Below are 21,457 nucleotides of genomic sequence, written 5' to 3'. Positions count from 1 at the left end.
AGGAGGAAGCACGTCTGCCCATGGGGGGATCACGGGTACCTGGATCCGCACCATCAGTGAGTTGCCACGGTGGCTGTGGGCTTCCTTTTTGTTTATTCTTTGCTTGGTTTCATGAGTCTCCTTGATTCTAGGTCTCAGAGGAGTGGTGGCCTTGTTCCTCGGCAAGGTGGAGGAGATTCGCCGGTGCCTTGGTGGTTTGCAGGACCGCTATGAAGGTCTAGCCCGTGCCGCCGTCCATGCAATGGGCGTCCCAGGCCCGAGCAGCTCGTTGCTTCCCGAGCGTCTCCGAGAGCTACCTGCTCGGATGAAGCGGACGGTGGAGCTCGGGTCCGCCGGGGTGCCATGCTGGTGCTTGCTGCCGCCCACCTGCGATCTGGCCGTGATCTGCGTCGACTGGAGCCTGGGTTGAGGGGATGACGCTCTAGGAGCTCGAGGGACTTGATGACGACTTCGCCAGAGCCGCGGGGTTTGTTGCGGCTGAGGTCAATGTCAGCAACCTTCTCGAGAAAGGGGCCAATCCGGATGCGGTCATCCCCTAGGTGCTTTGCGGCTATTTATGTTTCTTCTGATGCCAGAACTGATGTTCGTTAGTGGAAAGGCTTTGGCTGTGTTTAGTTCCAAAAAACTCCCCCCAAACTCCAAATTTTCCATCACATCTCCATCACATCAAAACATTAAATATAGCAAATGACTCATGCATGGAGTACTAAATGTAGTTAAATAAAAAAACTAATTACATAGTTTTGATGTACGTTGCGAGACGAATCTTTTGAGCCTAGTTAGGTCATGATAGGACAATATTTGCCACAAACAAACGAAACGTGCTACAGTGCGCTACAGTGACTGATGTGACTTTTCACATCCACTTTTTACACTCTTTTTACACATCTAAACACACCCTTTGCTTTTTCTTTGTTCTCTTGTGACTCAGCTGTCATCCTTTTGCGATGTTCAGGCTACTCGTTGGGTCTTGTGTTTTAGTTTTCGAGATCACCGCGAACCTTGAGGGATGTGGTTTTGATCAGGGATCATTTAGACGCTGGGCGGCATGACTCCTGGTGGACAGTTGTGATTCACCCTGTGCGATAGCGGATCTGTTGCGAAAAAAGTGTTTTCACGTGGGTATGCATACGTCCCTGGTAGCCCCTGAGTGAGGCCTGACCGGTGGTGCAACCGGGGTCAGGTGTCACTTTGAGACTTGCCGTCAGGGAAAAAGCGATGGTCTACAAAGCAAGTTTCTCAAACTTAAAGTACGAGCGAGTACAAACTGCAGGCAGTTCAGTTATGCTAGGAAAGGGAAATGACAGTGTACACTACCAGAAAAACTGGCTAATGCGACCGGTTTTTATTGTGACACCCATAATTTTGTTGCGATAAGTACGTTTAGCGCAATGACAGGCGATTTTGGTTGCGTTAGGGTGACTTTCTGCAACCAAAATCTTAGTGTCGCGATTAAAATTTTGTTGGTTGCGATAAGTAGGAGATATCACAACGCACATTTTGGATCGTTGCAACAAGGTGGGGTATTCCCAACGGAAAACAATGCGTTGCATGTAGGGTGAGGCTAATGTAACGTATCTTTGATTGGTTGCTATTCTTGATGTCACAACCAAAATGAAGCGTTGCTATTACTATTCTCTACCGTTGCAATAGATCCTTGTTATGGCAACACAAAATTCAGTCGTTGCAAATGGAACCATAGCTGTTGCGACGCATACCAGGTTGTTGGGAATGGAAGCTTGGATATTGCGACGCAAACAAGAGGCGTTGCAATGTGGTTATTGTATTGCAATGATTTAATGGTCGTTGCAACGAGGCTAAGAGATATGGCAACGAACCTAAGGGTCGTTGCAGCATGGATTAGATATAGCAACAAAATAAGGAATCGTCGCAACTAGGCTAGGCTATAGCAACGATAAAAAAGAATTGGCCCACAGAAAACCCTGAGGCCCACACAAAACCGTGATGAGACTACTCAACACATGCGGCGGCGAGATCCCTGGTATTCTACGATCCCCGACGAGCCGACGAATCTCTAGTGCTTCTTGCTTGAAGAATCGAGACCCCCTATCCCCGAAGGCAACGCTAGCGCGCCTAAGGCCGGCGAGGAAATTGATCGACGTGCCGACGAATCTCCAGTGCTCCTGCTTAAAGAATCGATCTCATATCTAGATCCCTCAGTTTAGGGTATATATCCATCATGAAATGCGCATAATCTTTCATACTTATTTATGTATATTCATGTATTTTATTGTTTTGATTAATACTTACTATAGCACACTTTTATTTGCAAAGGTTACTTGCTTCCCTGGATTTTGCAATATGTCACAAGAAGATTATAGTTGGATGCTTTTGCCTAACACACATCCTGCATGGCATGTTGGGTTTGAGAAATTCATTAAACAAACCTTTGAAGGAACATATGAAGGAAAGACCGCAGCATGTCTATGTTGCATGTGTCGAGGCATGGCATACATGTCCAGAGAAGAAGTTGAAGAACACGTGTTTCATAGATTGTTGGATAATGATTTCATAAAAAGCAAAACTGTTGTTCGTGCTGCTGAACCTATGGATGACGATGCTTGCAATATCAGTGAAGGTGGTGTTGAAGGTTCTGTCAGGAATCTGCTTAGCTCACTGATTAGTGGTACTTGCCATGGAGAAATAAATGAAGATGAGCCAAATGTTGCGGCAAAGAAAATTTTCAAGTTAATGGAAGAAGGCCGGAAGGAATTGTACCCCGGATGCAAGGAGGCTAGCCAAGTATCCTTCATTGTCCAGCTATTTCAGATTAAGTGCATGTGTGGTATAAGCAACAGTGCAATGGAGCAAATACTTCACTTGATCTGCCTTGTGCTTCCCGAAGGACATTGTGTCCCAAATACTATGGATAAAATTCGAAAGGTAGTTCGAGACCTTGGCCTCATCTACAAAAAGATTCATGCCTGTTTCAATGACTGCGTGTTATTTCGTGGGGAGTACGAGAAGTTGGACAAATGTCCAATATGTGAGCAGAGTAGGTGGGAACATACAAACTCTGAGGGGACTGATGATGTGGAAGATGGTGGAGTTAAAAAGAAGAAGGTTCCTCATAAAATTCTTAGGTATTTTCCACTTATTCCCCAGCTGCAAAGATTATATATGAATGACATGACATTGGCATATATGCGTTGGCACGCAGAAGAATTGGTTAAAGATGGTAAAGTGCGGCACCCAGCCAATTCTTTGGCTTGGAAGCACGTAGATGACACGTATCCGCACTTTGCATTTGACCCACGTAATGGAAGGCTGGGACTTGCATCAGATGGCTTCAATCCATTTGGGATGTTGAACGTGACTTATACAACATGGCCGGTTATCCTAATTCCTTATAACCTGCCCCTTGGTTGTGCTTGAAACAATTGTATTGGATGGTGTCAATGCTGATTCCTAGGCCTAAATCTCCAGGAAATAACATTGATGTGTATTTGCAGCCTCTGATCGATGAGCTCAAAGAGCTCTGGGAGAAAGGAATAGAAACATGGGATGCAAAGGTGAAGAAGAATTTTACACTGCGTGCAGTTCTACTCTGGACAGTAAACGATTTTCCAGCCTACGCGATGCTATCTGGATGGAGCACAAAAGGGAAGTTTGCTTGCCCTTATTTCCATAAGGATACTGATTACTTGTGGTTAAAATTTGGATCAAAGCATTGCTACATGGGGCATCGCCGTTTTTTGCCATCAGAGCACAGGTGGCGAAGGAACAAGTTCAGCTTCAATAACAAAGTTGAACACAGGGAGGCTCTAGTGCCGCTGAGTGGTGAACAAGTCTTGCAGCAGTATGAGAGTTTTGAGCAAGTAACTTTTGGAAGGACTACTTGTAAGAAGAGGAAACAGCGTGAGGAAGATAATAGATGGCACAACTGGAGGAAGAATAGCATTTTTTTAATCTTCCGTACTGGTCTTCATTGCTTATACGCCATAATCTTGATGTGATGCATATTGAGAAGAATATACGTGAGGCCTTGCTAGGGACTTTGCTCGAGATAGTAGGTAAAACTAAGGACACTCAGAAGGCTCGACTTGATCTGCAAGATATGGGCATAAGGAAGGATCAACATCATGTGCTCGAAAAAGGTAAATACAAGTTGCCAGCAGGGTTGTACAAGTTAAGTCTAGGGATAAAGCAAATTCTGTGCAACTTTTTTCATGATGTTAAGCTGCCAGATGGTTATGCCTCAAATATCAGGAGATATGTTGATGTCAAAGGTTACAAGGTAGCTGGACTTAAAAGTCATGACTACCATATTATATTTCAAAAGCTTTTACCCTTGGTGGTATGTGACATATTGCCTACAGATGTAGTGATCCCATTGATCCAGCTCAGCAATTTTTTTAACAAACTATGTTCAAAGGAGCTTGAGGTATCTGAACTTGAGAAACTCTACAATTCTATTGGAGAGACTCTTTGTCGGCTTGAGATGATATTCCCTCCAGCATTTTTTGATATTATGATGCACTTGCTAGCTCATATTGCTTGGGAGGCCAGATTAGGAGGCCCTGTTTCCTATAGATGGATGTATCCAGTGGAGAGATACCTACGTACCCTCAAAGGTTATGTGAGGAACAAAGCTTGCCCAGAAGGTTCGATAGCAGAGGGATACATCTCAGAGGAGTGTCTTACATTTTGTTCTCGGTTCTTTGAAGATGTTAGTACAAAGCTTAATCGGCCAGACCATCGAGAAAGGTGCTCTGTTAGTGAACCACCATCTGGTTTGAGTGTATTTAGCAGCATGGACTTCAGTAAGAAGAGAAGTGGTCAGGTCGAGTCTGCATCTTCTGATGACCTCCGGATGATGAGACACTACATATTATCCAATTGTGATGAGGCCATTCCATGGATAGAGTAAGCTTCTAGTGAAATCATATTCCATTTTCTTGACTGCATATGTAATTGACAAGGCCTATGTTCATTTTTCTCGCAAAGAGCATAAGAGAGAATTGAGAGGGAGAAATCCAGCGAATGTTGATAAAAGGCACAGGGAACTATTTGTATCATGGTTCGAGCGTAAGGTGAGTCATTTTACTGTATAATTTGATTATTTATAATTTGTGTATAAATTATTTATGGATAACAACACTATACATTTGCTCACCTATTTTCAAATAATTGTGAGCGCAGATCAGCGAACTACAGGCACAGGGAAAAGTTAGTGATATGCTATATGATCTAGCTCGGGGTCCACATCATTGTATTCGTGTGAGCAACAGGTGCTCCATTGATGGTTTTTTCTTCCGGACAAGAGACATAGAGAAGCATCTAACCACACAGAATAGTGGTGTTGTCGTCCAGGGTGATGGCATGGAATGGTACGGTGTCATTAAGAAAATCATCGTTCTCGATTTTGCAAACAAAAAGGAAGTCATGCTATTTCAGTGCGACTGGTTTGATGTTCCTCCAGCACCTAGTAAGATTAAGAGCAAAGGAAGAGGGTACAATAGAGATGAGTATGGGATTATTGATATTGACACCACCAAGTTGCGCTATGCAGATGAGCCACACATCATGGCGAATCAAGCAGAGCAAGTTTTTTATGTGAAATCTGCAAGGAAAAGTAACTGGTCTAGTGTCCTTAGAATGAAACCTAGGAACCTATTTGCCATGCCTGAAACGGAGAACACACCAAATACTGTTGATGATACCGGAGAAGTGGACATAGTTGTCACAGGAGTGGAGCATATGAATATTTCAAATCAAATTCATGATTTGACGAATTGGAGTAGGAATGATGTCGAAGATGCAACAATTGATGCAAAAGTAATTGAAGAGGCTCGTCAGGCACCGACCTCTGAACCGAGTTTTGCTGACATAGTAGAAGACGACGACGAGGATGATGATACCTACCTCTGAACCGATTTCCAAAAGTTTGCATTTGAATACATTATGGGTTTGAGCCCTGCTTGTTTTTAATCCCTGGATTCTTATTTGATGCTTTGATGATTGGAATTGTGTTTTGCATCAATTTCTATTATATTTGGATTTGTTCTGATATTGGCACGATTCATATGGGCATTGGGATTTCCTACACAGAATATAGCAACGAATCGTATCGTTGACGGGATAGACACCAAATAAAATGCGACGACTCAAACTGCCGTTGGGATATCTTATAACGACGCCTCGTACTATTGTTGGGACATCCTATAAGTATATAGCAACGACTCCAAGTGACGTTGTGATATCCTCCAAGGATATAGCAACAGCTACAACTGGCGTTGTGATAACCTACAAGGATATAGCAATAGCTGCAACTGGCGTTGGGATATCCTCTAATGGTATAGCGACAGCTGCAACTGGCGTTGTGATATCCTCTACGGATGTAGCGACGACACGTCCTGGCGCTGTGACATCCTCTAAGGGTATAGCGATGCCAATATCTGGCATTGTGATAACATCTACAGATGTAGCGACGACACATTCTGGCATTGTTATATCCTCTACGGATGTAGCGACGACACGACCTGGCGTTGTGATATCGTCTAAGGGTATAGCGACGCAAATAACCATCGTTGTGATATCCTTTATGGATATACCAATGACTCTTCCTGGCGTTGTGATATCTTCTAAGGATATAGCGATGACAAGTCCTGACGTTGGTATATCCTTCAAATGTATAGCGACGGCTTCAAGAGGCGTTGTGACATCCTCTTAGGATATAGCCACGGGTAACAAATCATTGCTATATTTTACATGGATATTGCAACACCATATGAGTTATTGCCACACCTGGATATCGTTGCAATATATGTTATTGCAACCGAAATCTTCCATTGCACTAGTGCGTAATTGCATCTAACCTACGTGGTTGCAAAATCAACTATAGCAACCCTCGCATTGGTTAGCGCGACGACCAAGGTCGTTGCTTCAACAACATATTGCCACGCCGACCGTCGTTGCAACAAACCTGCATTATGAAAACAATGCGATGAGATAGCCTATTGCCACCCGGGTATATGCAACACCCATATTTTTTTCCCCAATGACCCTAAATTTTTTGTTTTTCCTTGATATTGCAACGAAAATGGGCTTATTGCGACGATTTTGGGGCGTTGCGCAACGTGCATTTCCTGGTAGTGGTAGTTAAAACTACTTGACTGGATTGGGGCGAGGATGCACTGGTGGAGTCCTCCCTTGCCGGTGGCCGACCTCATTGGGCCAGGGGCGTTAGGTGGAGAATTCTGATCCATCTCCACGGGCCCTGAAGCTTCTTCTCAAAGAAGTCGGGAGGGTCTGCATCGGGAGCACATCCTCCTTTGCGTTCGGCCACGGCGATGAACAAGGCCCCGGGACTCATCTTGTTCTTCTTCCTATGGAAATGATCGGGTCCGCCCTCACCGACGGCGGACTTCTCCCATTTGGCCTTGCCCTTATTTCGATCGAAAGTGGCTCCAACCGCTTCATCACCTGAGGCGTGGCTCTTGGCAATGTCAAGGAGTTCCTTGGTGGTCATCGGGTTCATGGCCTGAGCTTGTGGACCAGGGACTCGCACATGATCCCGGAGAGGAACAACCCAATGACGTCGGTGTCAGCGAGACGTCGGGCAGCATGTTGCACTACTTGGAGAAGCACCATCTGTACTAATGGAGAGACTCCCCTTGCTTCTTCTTGCATCTCCTGAGGTCTTATGGATTGTCGGGATGCTCATATGTGCCCTCCTTGAGGTCCGACCAGCTCTGGATCCGGTCGGCAAATGGATCACTAAGACTATCTATTAGACTGGGGAAGTTTGTGGATAAGCTCATTCTCAACTCTCATTCTACTTTTATGAAGGGCGGAAACATAATGAATGGAGTTCTCACCCTGCATGAAGTTTTACATGAAACCAAGAGGAGGAATGAAGTAGGGGTTGTCCTAAAGCTTGATTTTGAGAAGGCTTATGACTAGGTGAATTGGGACTTTCTTTTCTTGTGGCTTAAATTCTGGGGCTTTTGTGATACTTGGTGTCAATGGATAAGAATGGCTGTGTTTGGGGTACTATGTGTGTTAAGCTAAAGAATAAAGAAGGGCCTTACTTGGTGAGTCACAACGGGGTCAAGCATGGGGATTCTCTATTTCAAATCCTTTTTTATTTTGCTGCTGATTGTCAGTCTAGAATGGTCAGGCAAGCACAAAGAAATAATCTATTGTGTGGATTAGCCGACAATCTGGTACCTGGGGGAGGGGAATTACACAGATGATACCATTATCTGCCTTAAAGATAATCTAGACATCGCTAGAAACATGAAACTACTCCTCTACTTGTATGAAATGATGTCTGGGTTAAAAATCAATTTTAGCAAAAGTGAGGTGCTTTTAACTCATGGTGATCAAGACAAAAGCCTGTCGTATGTAGGCATTTTTAATTGTCAGGTTGGTTCCTTCCCTATAAGGTACCTTTGGGTCCCCGTCAGTCCGAGTAAACTAAATGTTAATGATTGGGATCATCTCGTAGATAAGAATGCAAAAAAAAGTGATTGACATGGAAAGGAAGTTCAATTCAATTGCTGGAAGGGTTGTTCTGATTAATTCAAGTTTACCTGGTACCATCATTTATGACATGTCGATGTATCTCTTGCTGAAAACGGTGACTGATAAGTTTGATAAGGAAATGAGAACATTCTTTTGGCAAGGTAATGGTCAGAAAAGAAAATACCATCTGATCAAGTGGGGCACAATCTGTCAGAGCAAAGAAAAAGGGGGCCGGGCATGGGTATCAAAGGTATTAGAAGAATGAACATTAGTATGCTATGCAAGTGGTGGTGGAAGTTGAACAATCAAAAAGGAATTTGGCAAGACATTATGAAAGCCAACTACTTTAGAGGGGTGTGCTCAGTTCTGTGATGCATGGAATTGATGACTCCCCTGTCTGGACAGATCTTCTAAGTGTGAGATGTGTTTACTTGAGAGGCAGGAAACTGGATGTTAAAAATGGTAGGATGACTCTTTTCTGGATGGATCCTTGAACAATAACCCTCTGTGCATTCTTGCACTGACTTATGCCAGGAAAAGTATATTACTGTCTACCAAGTCCTTTCTTCTCGTGGCCTATTAACTTTCAGGAGTTGGCTCCCTTATGTTCTTTTTGCAGAATGGATGAACATTTTGGAAGAAGTTTACTCTTATGACTTTGATAACACAGAAGATATTGTTACTTCAAGTTCAAGATGGTGTAACTCTGGAATGTTCTCAACCAAATCTGTGTACAATGACTTAGCTTCAAATGATGTGGGTCTAAAGTTTACTCATATTTGGAAAGCTAAGATTCCATACAAAATTAAAATCTTCAATTGGCTAGTGGAGAAGGGTGCTATTCTGACAAAAGATAACTTGGCAGAACGTAATTGGACTAGTGACCTCACTTGTTGTTTCTGTCATGAACCTAAAACCATCAATCACCTATTTTTCCTTTGCCCAGTGGCTAGAGTCATTTGGAGAATGTGGGCCTTTGCTTTAGGGCGACAAATATCTCAAAAGACATTGTACAATATCACATATGGATGCAAACTTGGTTGCGTGGGGGCATGTTAGTTTACACTTTGTGTCTAGCTGCCATTTGTTGGGCAATCAGGAAATGCAGGAATAAGGCGTGTTTTGAGAACAAGAATCTGAAACATCCGTCAGATATTATTATTCACATGTGTGCTCTCATTTTTTATTGGGCAGGTCTGTACGATCCTGGAGGGAGGCAATGTTCTGCTTGCCTGTACCTACAAAGTGTTGGAGCAACAACCCCGCCCGCTAATCCGCGTTCTGGCACCGCAGGAATATACTTCAGATGCGGAGGGCGATAACTGAAAGCGCTTGTCACTGTTGTCTCGTTCGAGTGCTGGGTTGACCTACTGGTGTGGTTTTCGGCCTTTCTATCATATGCTTTCTTTCTTGTTTTGTCGTGTTGGAACTGTAATAAGTAGTTAATCTAGAGGCTTGCCTTAGGAATCCTTTGGCCATGCAGTATGGTTCGGCTTAGAGCGTCTGGGTTTTGAAAGTCAAACCTTGGATGGCTGATTCCCTCTCTCCGAACCTCTCTGTTGTTCTTCTTCTCAAACTCCCCCTATTTTTGTAAAAATATTAGTATTTCCGTTCTAGTAATGAACATGGGGTAGCCTCAGTTAAAAAAAAAATTGTTCAAAACAGTGGGAGCGTTTTGAACGCGTAGACGCAACATTTGGTATATAGGTCCGCTATCACAACTAAGGGCGCTATAACACAATTTAGCGATGCTAAATAGCATAGCGTTGCTTTTTTACTTCGCTGCTGTGCCAAAATTGAAGCCCACTCAAATGCCAGTGCTGGTTTCGCCCCAAACAAGGTCCATGGCACAGAGAACTAACGCTGGCTGCTGCTAACCGGTCACTGCCTATCTATGTTTATTTGCCTGTTGGAACTTTGTATTTAGACTCATTTAGTCTGTTTATTTGATATTTGGCTAGCTGCTTATGATCCGGGTAAATGTTAAGTTATAAACACTAAGCATCTTTTGAAAAACTTGCTGAGCTCCATTTTTTTGGAGGGATATACTCATTTTTTAACCGCTAAACTGCTTAGCGGCCGCGCTATAGCGGCACTATAGCTGTCTTAGCGTTTTCAATAGGGCTCCGCTAAACCTTATAGCCCATGATTTTAAACATTAGTTAGAACAAACGATAGGGAACAAACATAAATGCTGAGATAAAAAATTTAGAATTTTTAGGAGGACAGCATGGTTGTTCTCTTAACAAGCGGATAGTACTTTGCAAGATGAAACTACACACATGATTCCAATTTAGATATTCAAAAGATGATAACAATTAGTTTTTTGTATTTTAACTGTATCCCTATATATATCAAAATAACATATTTGTGACCAGAGAAAAATAGCTGCACCGAAAGAAGAGAACACTGACTAGCTAGGTCGAGGATTCAGTGACAGTTGCGACGACGTTGTCGCATACTGGCTGTCAAAGATGTCGTCGTTGTGGCAATATCTTCAGGTTTCTCTTATTCTTTCGTGGAGATCGACGTTACAGCGGCAGTTACGACGTCGATGTCACACCGGATGGCGAAGGTGTCGTCCTTGAGGTATTCTGGCTTGTCCAGTTCTTTCCTGCTGATCCAATCACGGTGGCCCCACTCCTTATCTCTGTAGTCGAAATTGCACCAGCCATGGGCGCCGAAGCGCCCCCGCGGGTTCCCGAGCTGATCCAGTATGCTGAACTGGAACCTAGCCAAGACGGTTTTGCTATCGGGCCTGTTGTCGACACGGTGAAGAAAGACGCCGACGTGATCAGAGAACTCGGATTCGCCAGCGTTGTGTCCGTATTGTAATGGTATTCAGTGTCGTCGTCCTCATCATTGTCATGTTTGCCGTGGGGGTAAACCTGTAGGATCCACTTGTGGCCGCCGACGTCGAAGGCCGGCCAGTTGACCCTCTTTCGTTTCATCTTGTTCAGGATCGAGTAGCCATGGACCCCGAGGACGTGGGACTGTGGGAGCCCTTGAACAGTTGTAGCAAGACATGATCGGCAGAGCTGCGGCGATCGTCGGACATGTCGCCGGCGCCGATCGTCTGGGGCCGCGCATAGCCCGCCACCGTGGTGTTGGGATTAATATTGGTTGTGGGAGGAGAGTTGAACCAACAAGTCGCACACCCAGAGAAAGTCATTCCACACCCCAAAAGCTAGCCCAAGAGGTGAGAGACTCCCCCACTTTTTATTATGTTGGTTCAACTCTCCTCTCACAACCAATATGAGATTAATCCCAACAATCTCCTCCTCATACATTGGTGCCCCTTAACACTGACTGGGCCCACACTACAGTCCATCAGTGATCGACTCCACACATGAGCACATATGAGCCTCACACCCACAGGTCCACCACTGACCGGCCCGATCCACGAGCACACACGGGCCTCACACCCACGATCCACTGGGCTTCGGGCCTACCCCACCCAAGTGTGCACGGGCATAGAAGATTGCGGACCCAGTCCTGATACCAATTGTCAGCCCAAAACTAGGAGAGTTGGCCCAACCGGATACACACCCGGAGGAAGTCATGCTACACCCCAAAAGCTAGCCCAAGAGATGAGAGACTCTCTACTTTTATGTTGGTTCAACTTCCCCCCACAACCAATGTGGGATTAATCCCAACATTGGTTGTGGCAGGAGAGTTGGCCCAACTAGGCGCACACCTGGAGGAAGTCATTCCACACCCCAAAAACTAGCACAAGAGGTGAGAGACTCCCTCTACTTTTTTTTATGGTGCTTCAGCTCTCCTCCCACAACCAATGTGTGATTAATCTCAATAATGTTCCCCTCACACATTGGTGCCCCTTAACACTGACTGGGCCCACACCACAGTCCACTAGTGATCGGCTCCACACACGAGCACATATGAGCCTCACACTCGCAGGTCCACCACTGACCGGCCCGACACACGAGCACACACGGGCCTCACACCCACGATCCATTGGGTTTCGGGCTTACACCACTTAGCCCGACACACGAGCACACACGGACCTACACCCACGATACACTGGGTTTCGGGCCTACACCACCCAAGTGTGCACGGGCACAGGAGATTGCGGACCCAGCTCTGATAGCAATTGTCAGCCCAAAACTAGGAGAGTTGGCCCAACTGTGCACACACCCGGAGGAAGTCCTGCTATACCCCAAAAACTAGCCCAAGAGGTGAGAGACTCCTCCCATTTTTATGTTAGTTCAACTCTCTCCGCACACCTAATATGGGATTAATCCCAACACGTGGAGCCCGTGGAGAGAGCACCTGGGTACGCGCCATCATTGGCTGGCAGATGATGGCAGCGGAGGCGAAGCGCAGAGCGCCACTGGCCGACGACCACATCATAATAGAGGAATAGAGCTCAATCGAGGAATTATTATTCCTAAATCTACATGTTTGGAAAGATGTATAACGCTAAGACCATAGCATCCAGCACACCTACGTGTGGCAGGATATGGTGGCTGATCCCACTACGGGATTGCACTTCTTTGCCGTGTGCCAGGGGCACATGACAAAGCCTGGAATACGCACGGCAAACGGATTATGTGGGCACACTTGGCACACGATAATTGTGTTTGCCGTGTGCTCGAAATATGTCTCGGGCACACAGCATGCTTACTGGCAGTTTCCGGTAATGCGATCCAGTAAAATAGGAAGGACAAAGATAAGTTTTATTAAAAGTAACATAGAGTCTGTGTTTAGTTCACGAAAAAGTTTGGATTTTGGTATTATTGTACATTTCGTTGTTATTTGACAATTAATGTCCAATCATGGACTAGTTAGACTTAAAAGGTTCATATCATATGAAATAGTTAAACTATATAATTAGTTATTTTTTAACTATATTTAATGCTCCATAGATGTGTTTGAAGATTCGATGTGACGGATACTGTAGGAATTTTTTTGAAAACTAAACGTGACCAAAGTTTGTATCTGATGCCATATTGTTGGTGTAGGACACTCTTCAGAGCGAAGGAGTATCACAACAGTCCGGTTCGTCGAGAGGGAAGCCTCAAGTAAACACTCACAACCACTATAACTGTCAGACCCGGGGCTGCGGGACTACTTATAGGTACAGAATGTTCTAGAGTAAGGGATAGCTCATGGATGTACCTTACCACTCTTGTAACTACCCGAATAGGTGTAGAACTAGCTGCATTACAAAGAAAACTACCCGATTTTATTGTAGTAGGACTCCAACTGTACCCAGCTAGGATTTTCCATGTAACCCTGTCCCCCCGGATATATAAGGGCGGGCAGGGACCCCCTCAAAACATCATCAACACCTAAGGCAAGACAAACAACCACACTGGACGTAGGGTATTACGCAACTCGTGGCCCGAACATGTCTAAATCTTTGTGTTCCTTGCACCATCGAGTTCCAGAACAGTCGATCCTTATCTACAAACCTTACTACTAAGGGTATCCCTGAGCAGGCTTGGCGGTAAACACTGACAGCTTGCGCGCCAGGTAGGGGATTCGGCGAGTTCATCGGCCAATTTGATGGCCGGATCAAGCGACGACAACAACGTGCTCAAGGGCACAGCTTATGTTTTCGGTTCCTGGGCTTGCACGACTAACGGGTCAGGTGGCTTCTCCAGCCACCTTGTCATGCCGAACTCGCCTAAACCGAAAACCATCCTCCAACCCGCCGACGTCTACAAGATTGCAGATCTCGACGGAAAAAGGGCTCTACTCAAGCTCAGTTCGGATACTGCAGAAAACGCATCAACTCCAACTCGAATACTCGGGTCAGTCGAGTTCGATACAAACTCTGATTCCAAAAAACTTCACTTTTCCGAAACCCTCGGAAAATACGTGACTTATCTCAAGTCAATCAAACGCCCCAAGATCGTCAACCATGAACTACTCGATGGAGTAGATCAGGTCCGACGATCAATAGAGGGATGCATTAAAATGGCAGAATCTGCCCTTGGCCCATCTAAATCACAGCAGAAACAAGAAGCATTGAACCCACCACAGGAACAGTCGGACGACATACTCTCAGGGGTCGATCGAGTAGATTCCAAGCTCATCAACTGCATCAAGATGGCTGAAAGCACTCTGCAAAACAAAATGCAGAAATCGAGAGGAGGAATCTGCAGGAGATCTGGAAAGACAAACCCCCGGCTTGGATGGGACTGTCTTCCTCCAGGAAACCTCAGAACCCTTCACAAAAATCTGCTCACAGTTGGATTCCCGAACCAACTGACACCTTTGATTCCTTGTTTGATCAGGATCAATTCATGAACAGCCTCGACAACTTTGAACCATTCGATGACCTCAAAGACTAGTCAGATAACATCGACTTGTTCATGGACGCCATGGCCCATCCACCCCAGAATGCTGACGCCCTCTGGGAACTGGCCAAGCTCAAATAGGGAAAATCCAAAGCTCCATAACAATCCAGCAAGTCAAATTTTGACAAACCCTGGATTAAAGAGCCTGAAGGATTGACTCCCACGCAATCATGGCTTCATTGGATGAATGAGAACGCCCTCCGCGTAGAGATGGGCATCCCGCTTCTCGCTGACCTAAAGCACACATATTCCAAAATCGGTGGCCTAACCGATTCCGACTCTGAGTACTCCTGCGACTCGGAGGACGAGCTGGATGGCCTAATCCAGTACAGCAAGGAAGTCGAATCCAACTCGACTAAGAATTCCAAGTCCGATCAGGACTCCCTTCCAAACCTGGTCATATATGAAACACCGCAAGGACGGACAGTGCGCTTGAAGGAGACACAAGATCCTAATGCTTTCGGCTCTCATCCAACAGATCTTCCCTTCCAGCAGAGCACTCCACTAGACCCTTCATCAAGCAAACAAGACCAAGAAATTCAAGATCTTTGCCGTGAAATCCTCATGGTTCGCATCTCTGAAGTCCATGAACCAGAGGATGACTCCACGGAGCGTCTAAATCTCGACGACTACAATTCTAATGATTTTGACGAGTATCTTTCCGACAACATGGAAACCACTCCCCCCACAGTCACAAAAGCCCAAGCTGCCACCAAGCAAGACCCGCCTGCACCTCCTCCAGCAGTAACAGTTACCGTTCAACGGGAAGTGCAGCATGCAGCAGAAGATCTCTACGAGCGCCGTCGCCTGCTTAACAAGAAGAGGGCGTTCAGGCGCCAGCGCCTCGCCAACTGCCAGCAAGAACAACAAGGCGACAACTACGACTACTCCAACAGTGGCCTCAGCAATGTGATCAACATTGGTCGTGATGCACGCAACGTCATTATCTCAAGGAGAAAGGAGCGTGAGGAAATAGAGGCTTACAGCCCTTCTTCCAACTACCGCATCCCAGCAAATGCTTCCGCATCTTTTAAGAAGCGCAAGCCGGCAAGTACCCTTCCCCAGAGTAAGCCTCACACCCAACACCATGGAGAAACATCACTTGGCGGAGACAAGATAAAAAAAATGCTCCTACGCAAGTGCTTCATGCACCCAAAGAGCTCTCACACGATCTTCGAGTGCAACTCACTCCGCAAAGCCCTTGGGGCACCACCAGTAAAGGAAACTTTACCTAAAATCTAGTCGACTCTCATACTGACTAGTATTACTCCTGAATAATCTTTCAGTCATGTAAACCATTGCTCACGTTTACGGGCAAGAGGTAGGTCTTAAGAGTCAGAGTCTGTCATTTTACAATCGTTGTAATCTCGACAAGTCTTTAATAGAAGTTGATTCCCTCACAAGTCGACTACTTCGCTCTCACTCACCTGACTTATACCCCATAACTAATGCTACTATGAAAGCTCTGCTCAAACATCGAATAGCAATTGAGTAGTTTTTTATGGTTTACCTCGAGTATTCTTTCGACATTTTCGTCATAGGTAACCCGACGGGGTTCATCCTAACAGACCTGTCCCAAGGATTACTCCAAGTCCTTGGTTAGTACACCCTACTTGCTGGTTCGAGTAGGTTTTGGATACTCTTTCGATATTTTCGTCTTGGGTAACCCGACGGGGTTCATCCTAACAGACCTGTCCTAAGAGTTACTCCAGTCCTTGATTAGGACACCCTACTCACTAGCTTGAGTAGGTTTTGGATATCTTTACGATGGTTCCATCTTGGGTAACCCGACGGGGTTCATCCTAACAGATCTGTCCCAAGGATTACTCCAGTCCTTGGTTAGTACACCCTACTCACTGGCTCGAGTAGGTTTTGGATACTCTTTCGACATTTTCGTCTTGGGTAACCCGACGTGGTTCATCCTAATAGACCTGTCCTAAGAGTTACTCCAGTCCTTGGTTAGGACACCCTACTCGCTGACTTGAGTAGGTCTTGGATATTTTTAAGATAGTTTCATCTTGGGTAACTCGACGGGGTTCATCCTAACAGATCTATCTTAGAAATTACTCCAGTCCTTGGGTAGGACACCGTACTCGCCTTGCTCGAGTATGTTTGGGGATATTTCTAAAATATTTTCATCTTGGGTAACTCGATGGAGTTCATCCTAACAGGTCTATTTTAGAAATCACTACAGTCCTTGTATAGGACACACTACTCGCTGGATCGAGTAGTTTGGGGATATTTTCATAAAAGTTTTTCCCACTTGGGTGACCAGATAAGGTCTATCCTAACCGGTCAACTTTGAAAATTATTCCAAGGAGCGTAAAACAAGTTCTTGGTACCATAAGTAGGTCGACACGAGTCTCCCGCATGCTTGGACCACAGAGGGAATTACACTACTGAGCTTGTTGCCTCGAGTACTCGACGGGTTTTACCTGCTTGCTTGAGACACCAAAAGTGCTCTATTTTCCCCTGGTACCCTGAGTAGTTGTTGAGAGTCTCCTGTTCACCTATGTATCGAAGAACATCATCCAAGCTCCTAATTATCCAAATACTCAATAAGAGTCTCCCAATTTGATTGGACAATCAAGTCCATAAGAGCATCACCCTAACCTAAACATTTCTTTTCAACAAGAAATTTGAATTAAGCTATGGCTTAAAACCCCATCATGCAAAGTGCTTTTCCCACTTGGTTAATACTGCGGGATTCAATCCTAACTAGTCAGCACTAGAGTTCTGAATAGAACTATTCTACTCGACTTTTCTCGAGAATACTCTGCCTCTCAAGGAACCTATGGATACAACTCTTTGTATCTACTATCAAGACTGAGTAGGCGCGATGCTGCCAGAACTCATGCCTTTCGAGTATCATTACTCAACATATCAAAGGATCGCGCAATCCTTTCATAAAATAAGTACTTAACATTACAAAAATTTGAACATTTGAACAAAGTACTTGTGACTCACACACCAAACAGTTCACAGAAAACTCAAGGTGACCCAGACTTGTTCAAAGTCTCCACTATTTTGTCCGCTATGGGGGAGGTCTCTCTCAAATATTGACCAAATTGGTCATCGGTGCAATCGGCCTTTGCACCTTCCCCGAGCGCATCTAGTGGAGTACATGGTCAATAGGACTTCACCAACCCGAGTACGTGTCCTACGTACTGTCGAGTGGTCGTCGAGACGTACCTTTCAAAGCTTTCGGGTACTTTGCGAAGCATCCCCGCCAAGGTGAGCGGTTCGTCTTCATTTCCCTCTGGGATCTCCACAAGCCCTACCACGTCTTGAGCAGCATCCTTCACATCTCTCAGCTCCTCGAGCTCCTGCTGCATCAAGTCCCGGGACTCTAACAGATCTTTCAGTTGCTTAAGTAGCGAAGTGTCACATTTTTTTTCGTCTGTTCATTTCATTTTGGATCCTTTTTGGAGTTATTGCATGGACGGAAGAACATTTTGAGCACTACTTTTACATTCATATGTATATGAAAGTACTCCCCCGCCCATTTCACTTCCCACACACCCGCTGTCCCGATGGGGAAGAAAAAAGCACGCAAAGTATTCTAGAAGTGAGCTAATGTCAGAGCTGCTTAGAAGCTAGACATGGGAACCAGAAATTAATGAAAAAATAGAAATAAGTTAAACTAGGATCTTGCTTTAAAAGTTCGTAGAACTATGGGTATCCTAGTTTGCATGTAGCTACGACGTGCTCGTTGCCCGGTGGTTCGGATGCGCATGCGCCGCTAGAAACTGGCGATGCTCGTTCGTGGCAACAGCTAGCGGCAAACGATCGCCCACTAGCGCCAAACGATCGCCCACTAGCGGAAAGCAAGATGCCTCGCTTGGAAGGCTACGGCTCATATGGAGAGGCTAGTAAAAACTCGTTCCCTTTGCGATTTTCTTAGTTGGCGCGCGAGCGCTGCTAGCACATAGTAACGAACAGACATGCTAGTCTTAATACTTGTGCTTTAGCTGATTATGTTCCCTGCCATGAACGGACGTCTTTGTGGAACACGGGTGTTCGCTGACAACTGTAGCAGCGAATGACGAGCCAGCTCTAGTTGGAATCACGTGGACTCTTTTATGTCCTCTCATTTATCATCTTTTTATTTTTTCTGCTTCGATTTTTTTCTGCGATATGAGCAAGACGCCAACGGTGCATTTTTTTATAAGTTGGGATGTCTCCATTGAGCTTCTGTATGCACACATATCTCAGATTTCTAATACCACAAACTCTGTGTTCATGTTCTTTTGTGTATGGAGTCAAAATTCTCTCAATATATGTTTTTCAAGTTTACAGACTTATAATTTATATATTTATGATTTTAAAGTTAGATATGTAGATAAGTATCTAACCAATATGTGTGAAGTTTCCAATTTAGTTAAAAGTTTCTAACATGTACTTATAAAGTTTTGGACCTACGAAGCACAAAGTTTGAAATGTGCTAGTACAAATTTCCTACAGCCATGAGCGAATCCAACAACCAAGTCAAGAGGGGGTTCACTCTCCATTCTCTTCTTCTTTCTCCCCTTCTCATCTTCTTCGTCCTCCTTTCTTCTTCATTCTTTGGTCCCAAAAATGGAGGGGGCTTAGGAGGGGTATCCATGGATCTTGGGAAGATAGAGGGGGCTTGATCCCCCTAGCCCCCCACATAGATCCGCCCTGCCTGAAGCTGTGATTTTAAAGTTTGGAACTACAAAATTTTAGATTCGGGTCTATAAAGTTTATAATATGATAGTAGACATTTACAATGTGTTAGTAGAAAGTTCATAAATTCAGAGTCAAAGTTAAGAATTACAAAGTTTTTGAATCCTTAAAATGTTTGAAACATGTTAATAGAAACTCTTGAATTTATTAAACTACAAATTTTTGGAGTTAGTTTTATAAAATATTTTAAACTAGTATCTCCAAAGATCCTGAATTCAAAATGCAAAGTTACCAAATTTGGAATGCAAAGTTTTTCACATGATGTTGAAAGTTGGACATGTCAAAAGTTTTGAATACATCGTTTGAAACTTTTCATACCCAATCTTAAAGATTTTAGATGTTTACTTAAAAGTTTGAAATGTACAAAATTATTTATACAAAGTTTCTCATTCATTAAAAGAGAAAATAGTTAAAGTTTTTAATATATGCTTTATAAAGTTTTGTACATAGGAGTACAAAATTTGCAAAATGTTAATACATAATTCTTGGACGCAGAAGTGTAAAGTTTTGAAATTGCAAAGTTTCAAATCTAGATGTACAAAGTTCATAAATTTGGATAAAATTCACTTATATTTTTTGTGCTAATGACACAAGTTTTTTTTTTGTATTGAGTCAAAATGCTCTGAATATATGTTTTTCAAGTCTATGGACTTATAGTTTTACATATTTATGATTTTAAAGTTAGGTATGTAATTATGTATATAGGTACTCAACTCAATATGTAAGAAGTTTCAGATTTACCCCTCAGATAAAATTTACTTAAAAGTTTCTAACATGTGCTTATAAAGTTTTGGACCTACGGAGGATAAAGTTTTGAAATGTGCTAGTATAAATTTTCCTGCAGCTGTGACTAAAAAGTTTGAAACTAAAATTTTTGGAACTGAGATGTCTAAAATTTATAATATGATAGTAGAAATTTTAAATATTTTAATACAAAGTTCATAAATTCAGAGTCAAAGTTAAGAATTACAAAGTATTTTTGGATCTTTGAAATATTCTGAAACAAGCCATCAGAAACTCTAGAATTTATTAAAATGCAAATTTTGGAGTTAGTTTTGAATTTTTTAACTAGTGTATTCAAAGTTTCTAAATTCGATGTTCAAAGTTACCAAATTTTGAATGTAAAGTTTTTTCAAATGATGTTGAAAGCTAGACTTTGTCAGAAGTTTTAATTATATTATTTGAATGTTTTTCATATCCAATCTCAAAGATTTTAAACGTTACTTAAAAGATTGGAATGCACACATTTATTTATATGAAATTTAAAATTTTCCTCAGATAAAATTTTACTTAAAAGTCTCTAACATGTGCTTATGAAATTTTGGACCTATGGAGCATAATGTTTTGAATGCTAGTATAAATTGTACAAAGTTCATGATTTTAGTGTTTTTGGATTTTTATAAAGATGTGGACTCCGGTGTAGAAAGTTTAAAAATATGTTAGTAGAAAGCTTTTTGAATTTTCTGTGCAAGGTTTGGAATATAGTTTTCAAATATCCATGTATAAAGTTTTGTATCTAGTACTATAGATTTTTATTTTTTTTGTACAAAGTTCTTGATTTAGTGTATAAGATTTTGGAACTGCAAAGTTGTGGACTCCGATGTAGAAACTTTGAAAACATGTTATTACAAAGTTGTTTTTAGAGTGCAAGGTTTGAATTAAAGTTTTGCATTTGGAAGTACAATGTTCGATATATGCTAGTAGTAAGTTTCAGATATAGGAGTAGAAAGTTTTGGTATATGTCTTCAAAATTTTTTGAATGCTGCACCAAATTAAAAGGTTTTTTATACATAATTTCAAAGATTCTATTAGCAGAACAATGGTTTGGATTTGAGTGTACAATGTTTACAATGTGCACATGCTAGTAGAAAGTTCCCAAATTTGATGTGTGAAGTTTGGAAATATAAAAGTTTAAAGTTCCATATACCCACTAC

Source organism: Panicum virgatum, chromosome 4N (genome assembly GCF_016808335.1).
Source record: "Panicum virgatum strain AP13 chromosome 4N, P.virgatum_v5, whole genome shotgun sequence".
Lineage (NCBI taxonomy): Eukaryota > Viridiplantae > Streptophyta > Magnoliopsida > Poales > Poaceae > Panicum > Panicum virgatum.
Note: the sequence above shows the minus strand (reverse complement) of the source record.